Genomic DNA, 16,443 nt, shown 5'->3' with positions numbered 1-16,443 from the left:
TGTATGATATTGATGTTGCACATACTGCCCCTTTTCAAAAAAGAAAGATGGCGCTTGCCTTTTTTGACCGGACTTATTGTATATTTGTCGCAGATGACAATAACTACTTGGCCGGAGAACTGACGCTTACCAAGTAGGTGTAGGTAGTATCTTTAACTATTATCATTTTAAACGCTGCAGAAAAAAAAAGTGTTATAGTAAGTATTATAAAAACATGAGTTACATTACTTTTCCTTCTACACGATCACACCCTGTACCGAATGTGTTAGGTTCAACTATTTGAGAGTGATTTGTACACCTATTTGGTTCGTTCATAGCACAGGAAATCCTGAACGCGAACAGATTTTAAAACTAACACTTTTTAAAATTAAAAACCGAACAAAAATCAAAATGGCCGACGAAGAATTGTATCTCGATAAATCACTAAAGAAAATCGAATACACGTTCCGCTGGACCGGGATGAATTTGGAAAGCAGTAAAAAAACACGATCGCAGAATTTGAAATTATTCGTTTTTTATATTTTTAATTTTATCTGGCTGAATATGGATGTTTTTTGTGCCGTGTGCTGGTTTGTTGATGGTGCAATGCGAGGAGTCAGTTTCACAACACTTACATACGTCGCTCCGTGCATCACTATGTGTTTCCTTGCAAATTCGAAAACCATAAGCATCTTATACTCCGAAAATACTATCAACGTCGTCCTAACTCTCCTTCGTAATTTGGAAATAAAATACAGGAAACGCGAGAAATCGATTGAAAAAGAAGAAATTATAAAGAAAGAAACGGATTTCCTGCATTTCGCTTTGAAATATATAAATTTATTTAACTGGGCTCTTGTGGTGTGTTTCCCGCTTATGCCTTTGGCTTTGATAGCTATTGAATATTACTACACTAAGACAGTGAAATTGGTGTTGCCGTATCACGTCTTGTATCCTTTCGACTTGTACGACATCAGGTTTTGGCCCATAGCTTATGTTCGACAGATATGGGGAAGTAAGTGTTTTATTGGAATGAATGAAATAGGTAACATTTGCGTCTGAAATAGAGATCTTCCACCAAATAGCCCATACCATTGAAGACTAAAGTAAGATCGAGGGGGTGAGGTTAATCTAGCTCAGCCGCTAGTGGTGAGCGGAAAGTTGCCGCATATACGTAGTATTATTCCTTATTCTATGTCTTGGCTATGAAAAGTTGGAGTCCTTCGACTGGCTTGGAAGCTCAAAGCAAATAGCAAATAGTCCAAAAATCTCATTCCGCAGTGAAACAACGTGGTAGAGCTGTATACCACGATAATTGAGGGGGGAGGTATGTGCCCAGCAGAAATTTTACCACCATTTGAAGGTCTCCTTTAGATCGCTTTCTGGAGACATCTCGTAGCGCTACAAGTGCTAAAAAATATCATGAAGAACTATATATAATTAACTTTGGTTTCTAGCTTTTTTGGTGGTGACATTCATGGCCGGGGTCGACTATTTATTCTATGTCTGCAACGCATTCATCTGTATCCAATTCAAGCTACTCCAACATGATATAACCACGTTGATCTCTGTTGAAAACACATCATTTGACGATAACCAGGTCCGAGATAAATTAATGAAAATAATCAAATGGCATCAGGAACTTATACAGTAAGTTATAGTTATGATAATGTTATATATATTTTTGTTGCCTTTAAGCTCAATGCAGCAGCAGCACGGCTATGGAAACCCAGCTGTAGAACGTTTCGGTCACTTCGAGGTTGCATGTTTAGTAAATGAATTATTTTGAATTTCTTTTCGAATTCATGTTTGGATCGTGGATAATTATCATGTGCTTAGCGATGCACAAAACATCGGGAGGAAACCCCAAGAAAGTTTATTTTCGAAGGAATTTGACGTAACTTGTGTTACTGGGATGGTTTTCCCTTCGGGTTGGACGGTCAGATGACAGTCGCTTCTGTAAAAAATCAGACCTGTCAAATCGTTCACGCTAGTTAAGCGAACCCCTTGAAATATGGGACAAAACGCTTGGATGCTGATGTTCCAGTAACTCTTACATTTGTTTCTATACTTATCTTTCAGCGCAGTCAGCTTACTGGAGTCAATATATTCAAAATCGACACTTGTCAATATCGTGGCCAGTTCGTTCCTTATTTGTCTGAGCGGATTCAACGTATTAGTAAGATTTCTTTATTATTTAACTAACATACCACGCATATTACCCATTGGGTTAACAGAGACCGCGAGAATACACTAACTTACCATCACAATCCTCACACAAGTTTCGCTTCTTCAATTCTCATCAAAATATTCATGCATGCTAGCTAATTAAGAGTATCTACTTTAGGCCTGATCTTTCTTTAAAATATGCTGAATTATATCGCGGTGTGGTCGTCTAGGTCAGGTAGGTAAAAGCCGACAGTGTACCGCTGTAGGAAACTACCTCTCTTCTCTTCTCCTACACTTCCCTATTCCCAGATTTTTATGCGATCGTTCCAAAAAGCAGTCCTGCTATCCTACTCTCTAAAATCAACGCTGGCGGTAGCCGTTCGTCGACGAATCGTTAACGACAAACTCTAACTTTCACTAACTTTAACTTTTTTTTCTAATTTTATCTATGAGAAGAAAGAAAACTGTCAAATCAGGGAGGGCGCTAGTGTCGATTTCATATAGGTACACCGCATATAGGTAAGCTAGATGACAGTACCTAGATAATCACTCTGCAGTTCATTGCGTTATCTTTTTCCATGATATTTTTATTTATGCATTTTTTTTAATGAGGAGCTCGGTGGCGCAGCGGTTAACGCGCTCAGTCTGCGATTGTTGAAGTTAAGCAACTTTCGCAAAGGCCGGTCATAGGATGGGTGACCACAAAAAAAGTTTTCATCTCGAGCTCCTCCGTGCTTCGGAAGACACGTTAAGCCGTTGGTCCCGGTTGCATTAGCAGTCGTTACCAATCCGCACTGGGACCGCGTGGTGGTATAAGGCCCGATCTCCCTATCCATCCATAGGGAAGGCCCGTGCCCAGTGGGGACGTTAATGGGCTGGTGAGTGGCATTTTTTTTTACTACAATAAATAAAGCAATCACGTAGCATTGGCAATACCTTCTTTGTTTTTTTTTTCACAGACTATAGACGACAAACCGTACGTGGTATCATTTGCAGCATTCCTTTTCTCGAGCTTCTTGCAAATATTTACAGTTTGCTACTTTGGCGACATGGTGATGAGATCGGTATTGTAATTTATTTATTTTTTATTGCGGAAAAAATGTAGTTATATAATTTGAGTGTCCAGCCTTTGCGGCACGGGTTACGTTATCGTGGACAACGCGACACATATCGTGGGGTTCTACCAATAGACTTATGACGTCACCTAAGCAACATTCGTTTTGTCGATTGGTCTAAGTGTGAAGTAAATCCATACTGATAATAATATGACAAATGGGAAAATAACTCTTTCTGCCTAATACCTTTTCACGCTTAAACCACTGAATTGAACCGATGCGCGATTGGGTGAAATGTGGAACAGCGATAGATTAAGACTCAGGGATTGCTTTTATCCCGGAAATCCTCCCGAAGGAGATTAAAAGGGCCTGGACTAAAACATACCGCGCGTGATAACCGAAGTCTATGTGGGCAAAACACAATAGTTCACAACTAGGTACAGATGTCTCTTACTTGTATGAAATGATGATGTTTTAATACTGTCACTGAGCTTTCTGGTGGTCTGGACGAAATTGCTGAAGATGCAGCTGTTACTGTATTATTTTGATTCTTTGTTATACATACAATGAAGAATATTTCGTTGTGTTTCTCAGACTGTCAAAGCCAAGCTAACTTAATTTAATAGATTGGTGATTAAAGAGACAAGATTTAGAAAACAAAATATTTTTGCAGAGTAATGATGTGGGCTATGCTGTGTATAGCAGTCTATGGTATCGTACCAACCTTAAAGTGGGAAAGGATTTAAAAATGATACAAATTAGGTAAGACACACATACTTAAATATATATTTTTAAAATAACGTCTAGGGCCCTCTGCCGAGGTTTTTCTTGCAGCTTCTTTTCCCAGGCTATACATACAGGTTGTGAGAATCTGCAGCAGTTTTAGCTGGATGAGACGTTCGTTATGTACAAATTGACGATTCAAAGTGTAACTATGTTACCTATTGAATAAAGACATTATATTTTTGAATTAAATTTGAATTTGAATAGCTTTATGTACTTATGGCTCTTTATCTTTTTGCCGATATTCTTATTAAAAATGTTTGTGTAATAACTGTACAAGTATTCCTATTTACAGATCCCAGAAACCTTGCAAGTTGACTGCCTACGGGTATGCTGACGTCAATCTGAAAGCCTTTACTAAGGTAATAATGGCTCCTTCCTTTTCTTACTATTTTTAGACGGTTGTGTTTACATAAACGTCAAAAACAAAGACGAGATTGCGTCATTCGAATAATATAATCACGAACGAAACACATCTAATTATTTAAAACTATTTTAATTATATTTAAAATTCCATAAGAGTCGCCAAGTTTTTTATATATTTCGTTCATATCAGGCGCTGGTTTTATGCAGTCCGTAGCGTGCGCGCCGCGACATTATAATTTATTAGACTACGACGATTAAATACATAGATAAGTTACGCTGCGTCTATTGGTCGAAACCTGCGAAAGAGGTTGCATCGTACAGCTTTGGGCTGCCATCTCCGGCCAAGTAGTTAATGCCATCTGCGGCAAATCTACAATAAGTCACGTCAAAAAAATGGCTGTCATAAAAAGATGTTGATAGTCTGTTTTGTAATTTTCAGATAATGAGCACCTCGTGGTCCTACTTTGCCTTGCTGCGAACGCTTTATACTCCGCAACTATAGAATATGCAATAGCAATAATACCAATAGAAAAAAATGTAGTTCTCTTAATACACACACAGACGCACACATACAAACACAAATAAGTAGCATATCTAGATACTCAACTTTGTTTAAAGTTAAATAAATTCATATTACTTGCTTGAAATTGTGATTCTCTAGATTAGCTTTAGGGTGTGGAAATGTATTTAGTGTATGTTAGCAATCCTAAAATGTTCTTATAGTAATATATTTTATTTCACTTGATTTATTTGTCTTCTTTCAAAATAAAATAATGTAATTAAGATGATTCGTGCTTCGGAAGGTAGGTCAAGCCGTTGGTCCCGGTTACTACTTACTGATTTAAGTACGTAGTCATTACATGAGTCATGTCAGGGGTCTATGGCGGCTCAATAATAACCCTGGGTTAATGGGGTTGGTAATCCACCTTACAACGCACACAAAAGAAGAAGATGTAATTAAGTACCTGAACAATTAATTCAGCTGCACGCATTTCATAAGGTAAGTAAGATAAATATAGATTAACCCATTGTGGGTCATATTCGTTAACAGACAAGAAGAACTATACAACAAACTATTTACTACCACCTACAGACAGTACACATTGACACATTGATTTTTTTGGTGCACCATCCCGCATCCAAGTTGTTTGTAAATGTTTGTTTCCTTTTGGTGGTTGCCTGGAAGAAATTGCTCTAGAGCAATAAGGCCGCCCAAATTGTACTGTATTCATGTGTTATGTCTGATTGTTGAAATTTAGTTCTGTGCAATAAAGTATATTATTTGATTTGATTGACGTTTTCGTACATCCTTGTGTGTGACGTTTGACGCCGATACGATTGAATGCAAAAGTAAGACCGAGGGGGTGAGGGAAACCTAGCTCAGCCGCTGGTGGGGAGCGGAGAGTTGCCGTTCTGTACGTAGTATTATTCCTTATTCAATGACACTAGAATACAATATCATCATCAGGCCTTTTATATCTTTTGCAGGCGATTTATACAGTATCTAGGAGTCACTTTTTTCATAACTATTATAAGCCACCAAGCCTGAGAAAACCCACGTCATGAACTAGTATATTAAAAATCCTTCAAAGTAATTGGCCAGGAACGTAATGTTAATAAACCAAGCATTATCTAAATTGTAGCCGACTTCTTGCTATTTTTCTAGAAAATACGTATAATAATACACAATAAAGATGGCTAAAGCAAAATGTTGTAACTCTACTTATATAGTTATGGAAAATAAACACTATAGAGTCTTGTTCTAACAAAAAAGTAAAAACAATACTTTGGGACGTATTCTATTTGTTCCTAGTAAAAAGAAAATAAATAAAAATAAAGTAAAAAGATTCAAACTAAAACTGTTAGTTTCCCTAAAATATTTTTTAAGTTTTGCTATAAGCTTTTGCTTTACAAGATTTTGGAAATATAAAACATTTTCACTCGCTTCATACATTTTTTTCCATTCCTCACGAATACATAGAAGATAGATGTTAAAATAATTAGTACAGAGTAATGCTAAGATATAATATTTCTTCTTCTTGTACAATGATAAACTGTAACGGAATATGTAATCATAGGTTTGTGAATTATTTAATGCGCTTATCTAAGTAATTGGTTGTTCGAAACTTAGACTTCTTTTCTTGTACAGTTATTTAATCTGTGCTTATAGGATATGCACGTGAACTAAGTTACTTAAGTTTAAAATAAAAATCCTAACAGCGCCTAAAATGGCCACATTTTTAAGCAATTCATCTTAAAAAGCTATATTACTATTGGACATTTTGCATTAAATTTTTTTTATAGATAAATTTCTTCAATGCGGCTTTTTTAGATCCTCAGAAATCAAAATGACTAGCGAAGAATTGCATTTCGATAAATCACTAAAGAAAATCGAATACACCTTCCGTTGGACCGGGATGAATTTGGAAAGCAGTAAAAATACACGATCGCAGAATTTGAAATATTTCGCTTTTTATATTTTTAATTTCATCTGGCTGAATACCGACGTGATCGGTTCTATTTGCTGGTTTGTCGACAGTGCAATGCGAGGAACCAATTTCACAACACTCACCTACGTGGCGCCATGTCTCACCATGTGTTTCCTTGCAAATTCAAAATCCTTAAGCATCGTAAACTCCGAAAATATAGTCAACGACGTCCTATCCCTCCTTCGTAATTTAGAATTTAAATTAAGAAAACGCCAAAAATCTGTTGAAAAAGAAGAAATTATAAAGAGAGAAACGGATTTCTTGTATTTCGTTTTGAAATATATGAACTTTTTTAACTGGATTCTCTTGGTGGCTTTCCCGCTTATGCCTTTGAGTTTGATGGCTATTGAATATCACAGCACTAAGACAGTTAAATTCGAGTTGCCGTTTCATGTCTTGTATCCTTTCAACGCGTATGACATCAAGTATTGGCCCATGGCATACTTGCGGCAAATATGGGAAAGTAAGTGTTTTTGCTATACAAATTATGTCAAAAGATGTTCTCGTACTTTTAGCATTACGGCTTTCCGCTGATAAGAAAATGCCAGGTAAATAGAACTACTTTATTAGAGCGGTAACTCAGCCCCGCACCAATTCGTATCGGACGCCAACCTCACCCCCTCTGGGTCTTACTTTAGTTTTGACATTAGTATAGTTTTACAGGATATACAGTTCGGTGAGTGTGCGCAGGAACTTCACGAGTTAATTCCACCCACTCCATTCCACCTACGGACAACTAGACGTCGGCAGACATTTCATACTTATGTTGTGGATATTCCTCCAATCCGCACTAACGTTTTGCCTTTTCCTTTTTGATGCGAACAGCAAAGGACTGGAACTGTCTGCCGTCGTGAGAATTTGGTCAAACGCGAGCCTATTTTATTAAAAGAAGTGTAAAAGAGTAAGGGGGAGCGCGCGGACTGAGTATCCCTCTCACTTACACGTTAGAAATATGTATAGAATGGCCAGTGGACTCTGCAAGGTAACCGAATTATATCGAGGCCTTCGACCAATAGCCGTTTAACGTCCATCTACGTAGATAGCATTCGTAACGTTTATTGGCCGAAGCGCTCAATATAAATCGCGCCGCGCGCGGCGCGGTTGTCATGCAGACCCGGCTGGGTGTGGTATACTTAGCTTAAAATTAGGAGATGTCTGCTAGAATCAGCAATAATATTTTAATTACTTATATTCGTTTTGTAGCTGTTATAGTGATTATCGAAATAAGTGGTGTCGATTACTTATTTTACGTTTGCAACACGTTCATTTGCATGCAGTTCAAGCTTCTTCAATACGATATATCCACGTTAATCTCCGAAGAAAACTTTAGATTTGACGATAATCAATTCCGGATAAGATTTGTGGAGTTAATAAAATGGCACCAGGATCTGATACGGTGAGTTGTACAGTCATGAGCAATATAATGTACCCACTTTAGGACTCTGTCGCACTAACATATTTCACATTTAGTGAGACTTACAGTTCAATTTGTCAAAAAAGTTAATGTGACATGGTACCAAAGTGTATACATATTAATGCTCGTGACCGTACAGAGGGTCTAAAAATCTTAGAGGTTAAAGCAAATAATCTTAAAAGCAATATTGCTATTTGACTTTTGCCCATATGAAAGTGAGTGCGCAATTTTATCAAATGTCAAATAGCAATATTGCTTTTTGAGGTGATTTATTTCAATATGGCCTTTTACCCTCCCTGATTTTATCTACTGGAGCTTTTATGCTGGACTGGAAGCTACCATGTAGGTATACAATGGCGACTCTCCCCACACCAATTCAAGTGGAATTTCCCGTCGCAAAATTCATGACATTTTTGTTGATTTTTTATATTTTCAATTCTATGCTTTTACGATTGAAAATTCCACTCGATATTAACTCAGAATAATGAGAGTTAAATCATCCCCCTCAGTTTTCGTTACGATAGGCAGTCTGAATTTATGAGTTATTCGTCAACTCGTCCCATATGCCTACGGCCCATTTGGGACGAGTTGAAGAAAACAGAAAAAAATGTCATTTTTATTGTGCAACTCGTCCCATTTATTTTCTGTGTGGAACTTTAAACCTTATCAACGTTGAGTACTGTCAGCAAGACAAGTGTTAATATAAAATGTATTCCTTTAAACTGTTGTCTTCTTAAGATTTTTTTATCAACATTGTTTTGATTATATTAATATTATAAAATTTAAAGATTTAAAGATTTTCTGCGAAAATAGTTCATTGTTTCATTTTTGACTTTATGTATAATTGTTGATTATTATTACTTTGTGTGTTTAAATGGTGTAAACTCTGTGATGAAAATCTTTTTTAACTGTTTATTGCTTTATAATTATTACTTTTGTAATTTTTTATTATTATGTTCATTCAGTGACAAATCGGTATGATTAAATAATTTGTAACAAACACATAGTTGTTTATTATTTCTATCCTTACACTTTTGCTTCTGATTGTACATTTTATCATGTCGATACTAACGTGGGCCGAGTTGCAGAATGAAATTTTTGTTTATTTTGATTTTCTGCAACTCGTCCCAAATGGGCCGTAGGCATATGGGACGAGTTGACGAATAACTCGAATTTATCTGGCTTATTTTATCTTCCAGTGCTGTTAACTTACTGGAATCGATATATGGGTCGTTCTTCTTTTTTATCGACAATAAAAAGACATTTTCTCGATTTATCGGATTTAACATCTTTAAAATTATAACGGCAATAAATATTTTAAAACATCATATAAAGATGTGTCTGTAGAGGACTATTTAGTGGTTCTCTTTATCTTGGTAACACACTTTTCTTTGCAGGCGCATTCCAAAAAATATTGTGACAGAGTGGCCCTTTTCATCGGAGACAGCATTTCAATTTACCACTCTGTCACGGAATTTTGTGAAAAACGATCAAGCTACGTTAATAACTAATTGAGGAACCGATTAGTATTTTGCTTGTATTTTGAGTATAATAAGATAACTATATTTTTGGACAATCAAAACATGAAATAAAATTCTAAAACATAACTTATCAGAAGCAGAACGAAGGACAGATCATTGTCGATAAAAAAGAAGAACGACCCACATTCGAAATCGATACTTTTCAACTTCGTTGTCAGTTCGTTTCTCATCTGTCTCAGCGGCTTCAACGTAACAGTAAGATATTTTAATTGTTCTCACTTATACTTTATGATTTTGGATTCGAATTCCAGGACCCCGATACCGATTTCCCTCAATCAGCGCTTATCGCTATCGACCCACTAGGGTTGATTAATTCTTTCAAATATTTTTCCTCTCAGACGACGCCCTGAGCCGAGGTTCGCGCCCAACTGGGCACCCTCAGGCCTGTTGTCTTAAACGTTGTACCGGGTGAGAGCCTTCAGCGCTCCCCATTTGTCCGGCCAAGTATTTAATGCCATCTGCGGCATAAGTAAAAAAAATGATTCGAATTCGATTCGATTTTTTTTTCGAATTCATGTTTGCATTATTAAATATGACGTTTCTATCTGTCCAAAGGCTAGGTAATAAAGGTCTTTTAAAAAAAAAATGCCCCTTTTTACTGCCCACTTTGGGAAAATTCCCGGGAAAGACACGTCAAATCAAATCAAACCAAATCAAATATACTTTATTGCACAGAACTAAATTACAATAATCAGGCATAACATAACACATGAATATAGTACAATCACTGGGTATAATTTTATGTAGCATTCTAGTTTTAATTGTTGAGTGCTGGTATTCTAATTAAACGACCACATTAAGTAATATTTGAAAGGTTTATTGTTTCTCATATATTTACACATTTTACAATTTTAATGTTTTGGAAAATCACCGTGTTTTTTGTATTGTTAAAATTGTGTGCGTTACCCCAACAAGAAAGTATCTCCTAGAGTTATATGAGTAGAACGTATAGTTGGTGCCTTATCTGCTGTAAATGTGCCCCCACATAAAAAATGTGTGCCCCCTGTCGTTTCGAAAAAAAATCGAAAAAACGATTCTTGCTGGGGTAACGTTTTTCTAGCAGGAAAATTCTAAACGAATGATCGGAGAGAGAAAAACTGTGCATGGCCAGATAGCTTATATGTGTGCCAAAATGTGCCCCCAAAAATAAAATCTGTGCCCCTTCAGATTTTCGAGATATTGCATTTCCTGCTGGAGTAACGTTTTGATGAATAGTATATCTCTAAAACCATTGCATGTGCCCCTGTAGAATAAACATACGCGAGTAGCTCTTAATGTGTGCCCCTTTGTGCCCCAATTAGATTTTAGAAAATATTTATAGTTTTCAAGTTATCGCGGTTTTATGAAAACCCGAAAAAACATCGCAGCGCCTAAATGAGACAAGGCATAACTTCGCTGAAAACTGTATTCGGTCTTTCTTGACGCTAATAATAACCACAAAAGTAAACACCACACCACAATAGTTAAGTATGAATCCGTCGCTTTTTAGTAGTCATTCAGATTTGGTCGGATAACCAGCCGTTGTTTACATATTTTGGTTTTTTGTTTATATTTACTTAATGCGTAACATTTGAAGCTCAATATTTTCACCATATATTTTTGACTAAAGGCACAAGATTTTGGTTTACACCTACACATCTGGGATTGTGCCAGTTCCTTGTATTTTGCCGTCAAAGTTATGACACCATCGTTTTTACTTTTAGCAAGATTATTCAAAAACGCATGCATGAACATTTTTGAAACTTTGTATGGTTATTATTAGCGTCAAGAAAGACCGAATACAGTTTTCAGCGAAGTTATGCCTTGTCTCATTTAGGCGCTGCGATGTTTTTTCGGGTTTTCATAAAACCGCGATAACTTGAAAACTATAAATATTTTCTAAAATCTAATTGGGGCACAAAGGGGCACACATTAAGAGCTACTCGCGTATGTTTATTCTACAGGGGCACATGCAATGGTTTTAGAGATATACTATTCATCAAAACGTTACTCCAGCAGGAAATGCAATATCTCGAAAATCTGAAGGGGCACAGATTTTATTTTTGGGGGCACATTTTGGCACACATATAAGCTATCTGGCCATGCACAGTTTTTCTCTCTCCGATCATTCGTTTAGAATTTTCCTGCTAGAAAAACGTTACCCCAGCAAGAATCGTTTTTTCGATTTTTTTTCGAAACGACAGGGGGCACACATTTTTTATGTGGGGGCACATTTACAGCAGATAAGGCACCAACTATACGTTCTACTCATATAACTCTAGGAGATACTTTCTTGTTGGGGTAACGCACACGTTAAAATTAACTTTTTAACACGAAAAAATATTAGTACCTACCACTATGAAACAAACTTAAGTAGGTTTTATATTTTTTATCTTTTGTTTTCCACAGACTATCGACGACAAACCGTACGTGGTATCGTTTGTAGCCTTCCTATTTTTGAATCTGCTACAAATATTCACGCTTTGTTACTTTGGGGATATGGTGATGACGTCGGTAATATAATTTTATTATTTATAAACATAATTAACATAAGCTCACGACTATATCACAATTGGGATCAGAGGTATCCATCGCAAGATGAACTAAGTACCCAAGTCTCACCGAGCTTTCTGGAGGTCCTGGGTTCGATTCCCGGTAGGGATATATCACAAAAATTACTGTGGTCTCTAGTTTGATTAGGACATTATAGGCTGATCACCTGATTGTCCGAAAGTAAGACGATCCGTGCTTCGGAAGGCACGGTAAGCCGTTGGTCCCAGTTTCTACTTACTGATGTTAGTACGTAGTCGTTATTATGAGTCATGTCAGGGGCCTTTGGCGGGTCAATAGTAACCCTGACACCAGAGTTGATGAGGTTGGTAATTCACCTCACAACCTACACGATAGAAGAAAACCGAGCTTTCTGTTAGACCAACGTGACATTATGTATAGGTGACGAGCCGTATAGTTTTACCATTTCTATTAATGTCCTCCATTCGGACGCTCTCGAGTCAGATGCAGACACCTCCTAATTTATTTTAAGTTATACTTATCATTTTCTTATCCACCGAAAAGGAAAGGGACGGGTGATTGACAGCTGTTAATTTTTTTTATTTTGTTTATTTTCTCAGAGCATAGATGTGGGCGATGCTGTGTACAGTAGCAAATGGTATGTGACAAACCCTAAAGTCGGGAAGGATTCGAAAATGATATGATTAAGGTTAGTATGGCGCGATATTTTTTATATTTTAGATTATTCTTTATTTGATAAGGATATTGCAGGATCACCTGATTGTCCGATAAAGTAAGATGATTCCGTACTTCGGAGGGCTCGTTAAGTCGTTGGTCCCGGCTATTAGCCGTAAAGCACCTACACCAACCCGCAGAGGAGCAGCGTGGTGGAGTATGCTCCATACCCCCATTGATTGAGGCGAGACCTGTGCTCAGCAGTGCGACTTGTGACATATAAGTATTGGCTGTTTAAGCACGTATGTATTATAAGTCTTGTATATTTGATCCGGATGACATTCACTATTTTGACCGGACAAATATGAGGGGCGCCGAGAGCTCTAACCCGGTAACAAATTAAGACAACAAGGCTGAGAGTGCTCTGGAGGGCGCGAACGCAACGTGTACAGTCATGAGCAATATAATGTACCCACTTTAGGACTCTGTCGCACTAACATATTTGACATTTAGTGAGACTTACAGTTCAATTTGTCAAAAAAGTTAATGTCACATGGTACTAAAGTGTATACATTTATTAATGCTCGTGACCATACAAGGCGTCACCTGGCCTGATTTCTTTTTAAATCTATTTACAGAGCTCAGAAACCTTGCAAGTTGACTGCCTACGGTTATGCTGACGTCAATCTAACAGCCTTTACTAAGGTAATAAATAATAACTCTTTTACACAATTATAACTCTTTTACAACTATTTTTAGGAGTTCGTAACCTAGTTTGCGCTTATCTTAACTGCCTTACGACAAAAGCAATAGTAAGTAGGTGCCTAGGTACCTAAGTAAGACACTAACACAAGTACTTAGATATAGACTTATAAGCGCAAAAGGCTGCGAATATACCTACCTTTTTTTGACGTAATTCGTCCCTGACGTCGCAAAAAGACGTATCTGCAATTTTCTGCTAAAATAAATTGTGTCTTATTGACAATAACATAAGGTGCAAATCAGATCCGCCAAAAAATTGAGATACGTCACTTTGCGACGTCAGGGACGAATTATTGTAGATTTGCCGCAAATGGCATTAACTACTTGGCTGGAGAAATGGGGAGCGCTAGGGCTTTTACCCGGTACAAAATTTAAGACAACAGGCCTGAGCGTGCCTAATTGGGCGCGAACCTCGGCTCGGGCGACGTCTGAGAGGATAATATTTAACCCTTTCACGGGCAGAGACTATGGGTCATTGATGGTTCATAATAGATAGTATGACACCTTGGAATCGGAACGTCAGTCATTAGACTTTCTGTCCTTGAAAGTGTATAATCCCTACCCTAGTGAGTCGATAGCCATAAGCGCTGAATGACCACGCCGGCGGGGTCGGTATCGGGGTTCTGAAGAGTCGCGAGCTGATTGGCCGCCTGTATGGCTAGAGTAATTGGGTCGACACATTACGTTACCCATTCTGTTTCTATATTTTCAGATACTGAGCACGTCGTGGTCCTACTTTGCCTTATTGCGGACTGTTTATGCTCCGCAACCACAGGATATCTAGAAATCAAAATAGAAAAAAAAAATATTACCTTCTTTCAAAATTTCTATCTCATTTTTTAACAATTATTGAAAGTCAAGATTCTATTTTTAAATATATTCTTTTCCTTAACGATTCTATATTCGATATAACTTTTACACCATTTCGGAATGCGTTATGGCAGGAGAAGACGTGACGCAAGAATCTTTGTAAACGTAATAGAGACATACACTTTAGTACCATGTCACATTAACTTTTTTGACATATTGAAGTGTAAGTCTCACTAAATGTCAAATATGTTAAAACGACAGGGTTCTAAACTGGGTAGGTTTATATTGCTCATACATAACTTTACCTACATTACATACCTCATCACCAGCCCATTAACTTCCCCACTGCCGGGGCACGGGCCTTCCCTATGGATGGATAGGGAGATCGGGCCTTAAACCATCACGCGGGCCCAGTGCGGATTGGTGGTTATTAACGACTGCTAATGCAGCCGGCACGCACGGAGGAGCTCGAGATGATTTTTTTTTATGGTCACCATCCTATGACCGGCCTTTGCGAAAGTTGCTTTACTTCAACAATCGCAGACCGAGCGCGTTTACCGCTGCGCCACGGAGCTCCTCAAGTTACATAATTCACAATATATTCAAATACCTACATACTCTTTTAACATGCACATAAAACTTATCTTGCACTGAACATTGTTGGAGAACATTTAAATAAATAAATTTATAATCCTTATTTTATTTTCCCCTCCAATCGACTCAAATCACAATCTGCGGTGGTATTTTATCGTACAAACTTTTCGTGCTGATTTTAATTATTTTTTTTCTAACCGATCCGTCAGTAAAGGTAAAAAAAAATCGGGAATGTTTTGTGCGGCACGAAATATACTGTAACTATTAATTTAGTGACTGATTTAAGAATCCTATCCGCCTCGTGGCAACCAGTTTAGTACAATTATTCCTTCAACCTGCATAAGAGCTTGAGGGTACGATTAAAAACCTGGTATTATACAAAATTGCCTTCGCTGGCGTGTGTCACACCAGCTACATCAAATAGAATTTACAATTTTATCGCTACAACTGACTCATATATTTTAGGTATACATCTAGATAGGTAAGTACTCGCAAAACTAGGCTGTCGGATTATGTAAACCTTTCCACGACGATGGATTTTCACCTTATGTCATATCATAGCATACATAAAACAATGGTGCTTATTCCTGCAAACGCCATCTAATTTTATTTTAAGTTATACCTACCTGTCATTTTTTCATCCGTTGAAAAAGAAAGGGACGGGTAATCGACAGGCATAAAATTTAATGGAATACACGTCAATTTTAAGCAGAAATCTAAAACAACCATCTAAAAATTTTACATCGGCCAATAACCCGACAGAATTAAGTAGACAGCACGTCAAACGGATTGCATACCAGGGATGCCTATTTTATTCACACGGGTTATTCGTTCATTTTAAAATTAACTTGTTGACAATCAACCGTCCCTTTCCTTTTTGGCGGATAAGAAAATGACGGGTATAATTTAAAATTAGGAGGTGTCTGCAGGAATCGGGGCCAATATTAACATACCATTACGCGTCCACGTCTTTAACAGGTACTACCACCATCATCATCACCACTAGGCTGTTTTTATGATATAGAATCAGTAATTATTCAAAGTCTCCCGCCACTTCTGATTGTCTTATAATAAGTAAGTAGGTAGGTACCTACATGGTAGGTGTATGGGAAAGACTTACTTGTTTGTCTTTTAGACAGACAGAAACGGAAAATCAGAAATCAGAATCATTTATTCAACGTAATTATCATGGATAAACTTGTTGAAGGTCAATATGTAACATTTTTGAATTTACGCCATTTCCCAAGGTGTTATGGCTGAGGAGAAGAAATGACAAGAAAGTGCAACAGCAATACATCTTTTTTAAATTAAATTAA

The 16,443-nt window shown here is 37.3% G+C and overlaps 1 protein-coding gene and 1 pseudogene across 2 annotated transcripts in view; both read left to right on the top strand.

Moving 5' to 3' along the window:
* Positions 1-16,443, top strand: part of LOC126377543 (uncharacterized) — a 394,831-nt gene that overhangs the window by 105,563 nt on the left and 272,825 nt on the right. The window lies entirely within an intron of this gene.
* Positions 1,457-14,507, top strand: LOC126377466 (odorant receptor 67c-like; annotated as a pseudogene).

This window comes from Pectinophora gossypiella, chromosome 23 (assembly GCF_024362695.1).
Source record: "Pectinophora gossypiella chromosome 23, ilPecGoss1.1, whole genome shotgun sequence".
NCBI classification, from domain to species: Eukaryota; Metazoa; Arthropoda; class Insecta; order Lepidoptera; family Gelechiidae; genus Pectinophora; species Pectinophora gossypiella.
Note: the sequence above shows the minus strand (reverse complement) of the source record. Positions and strands in the feature narration are given on the sequence as shown.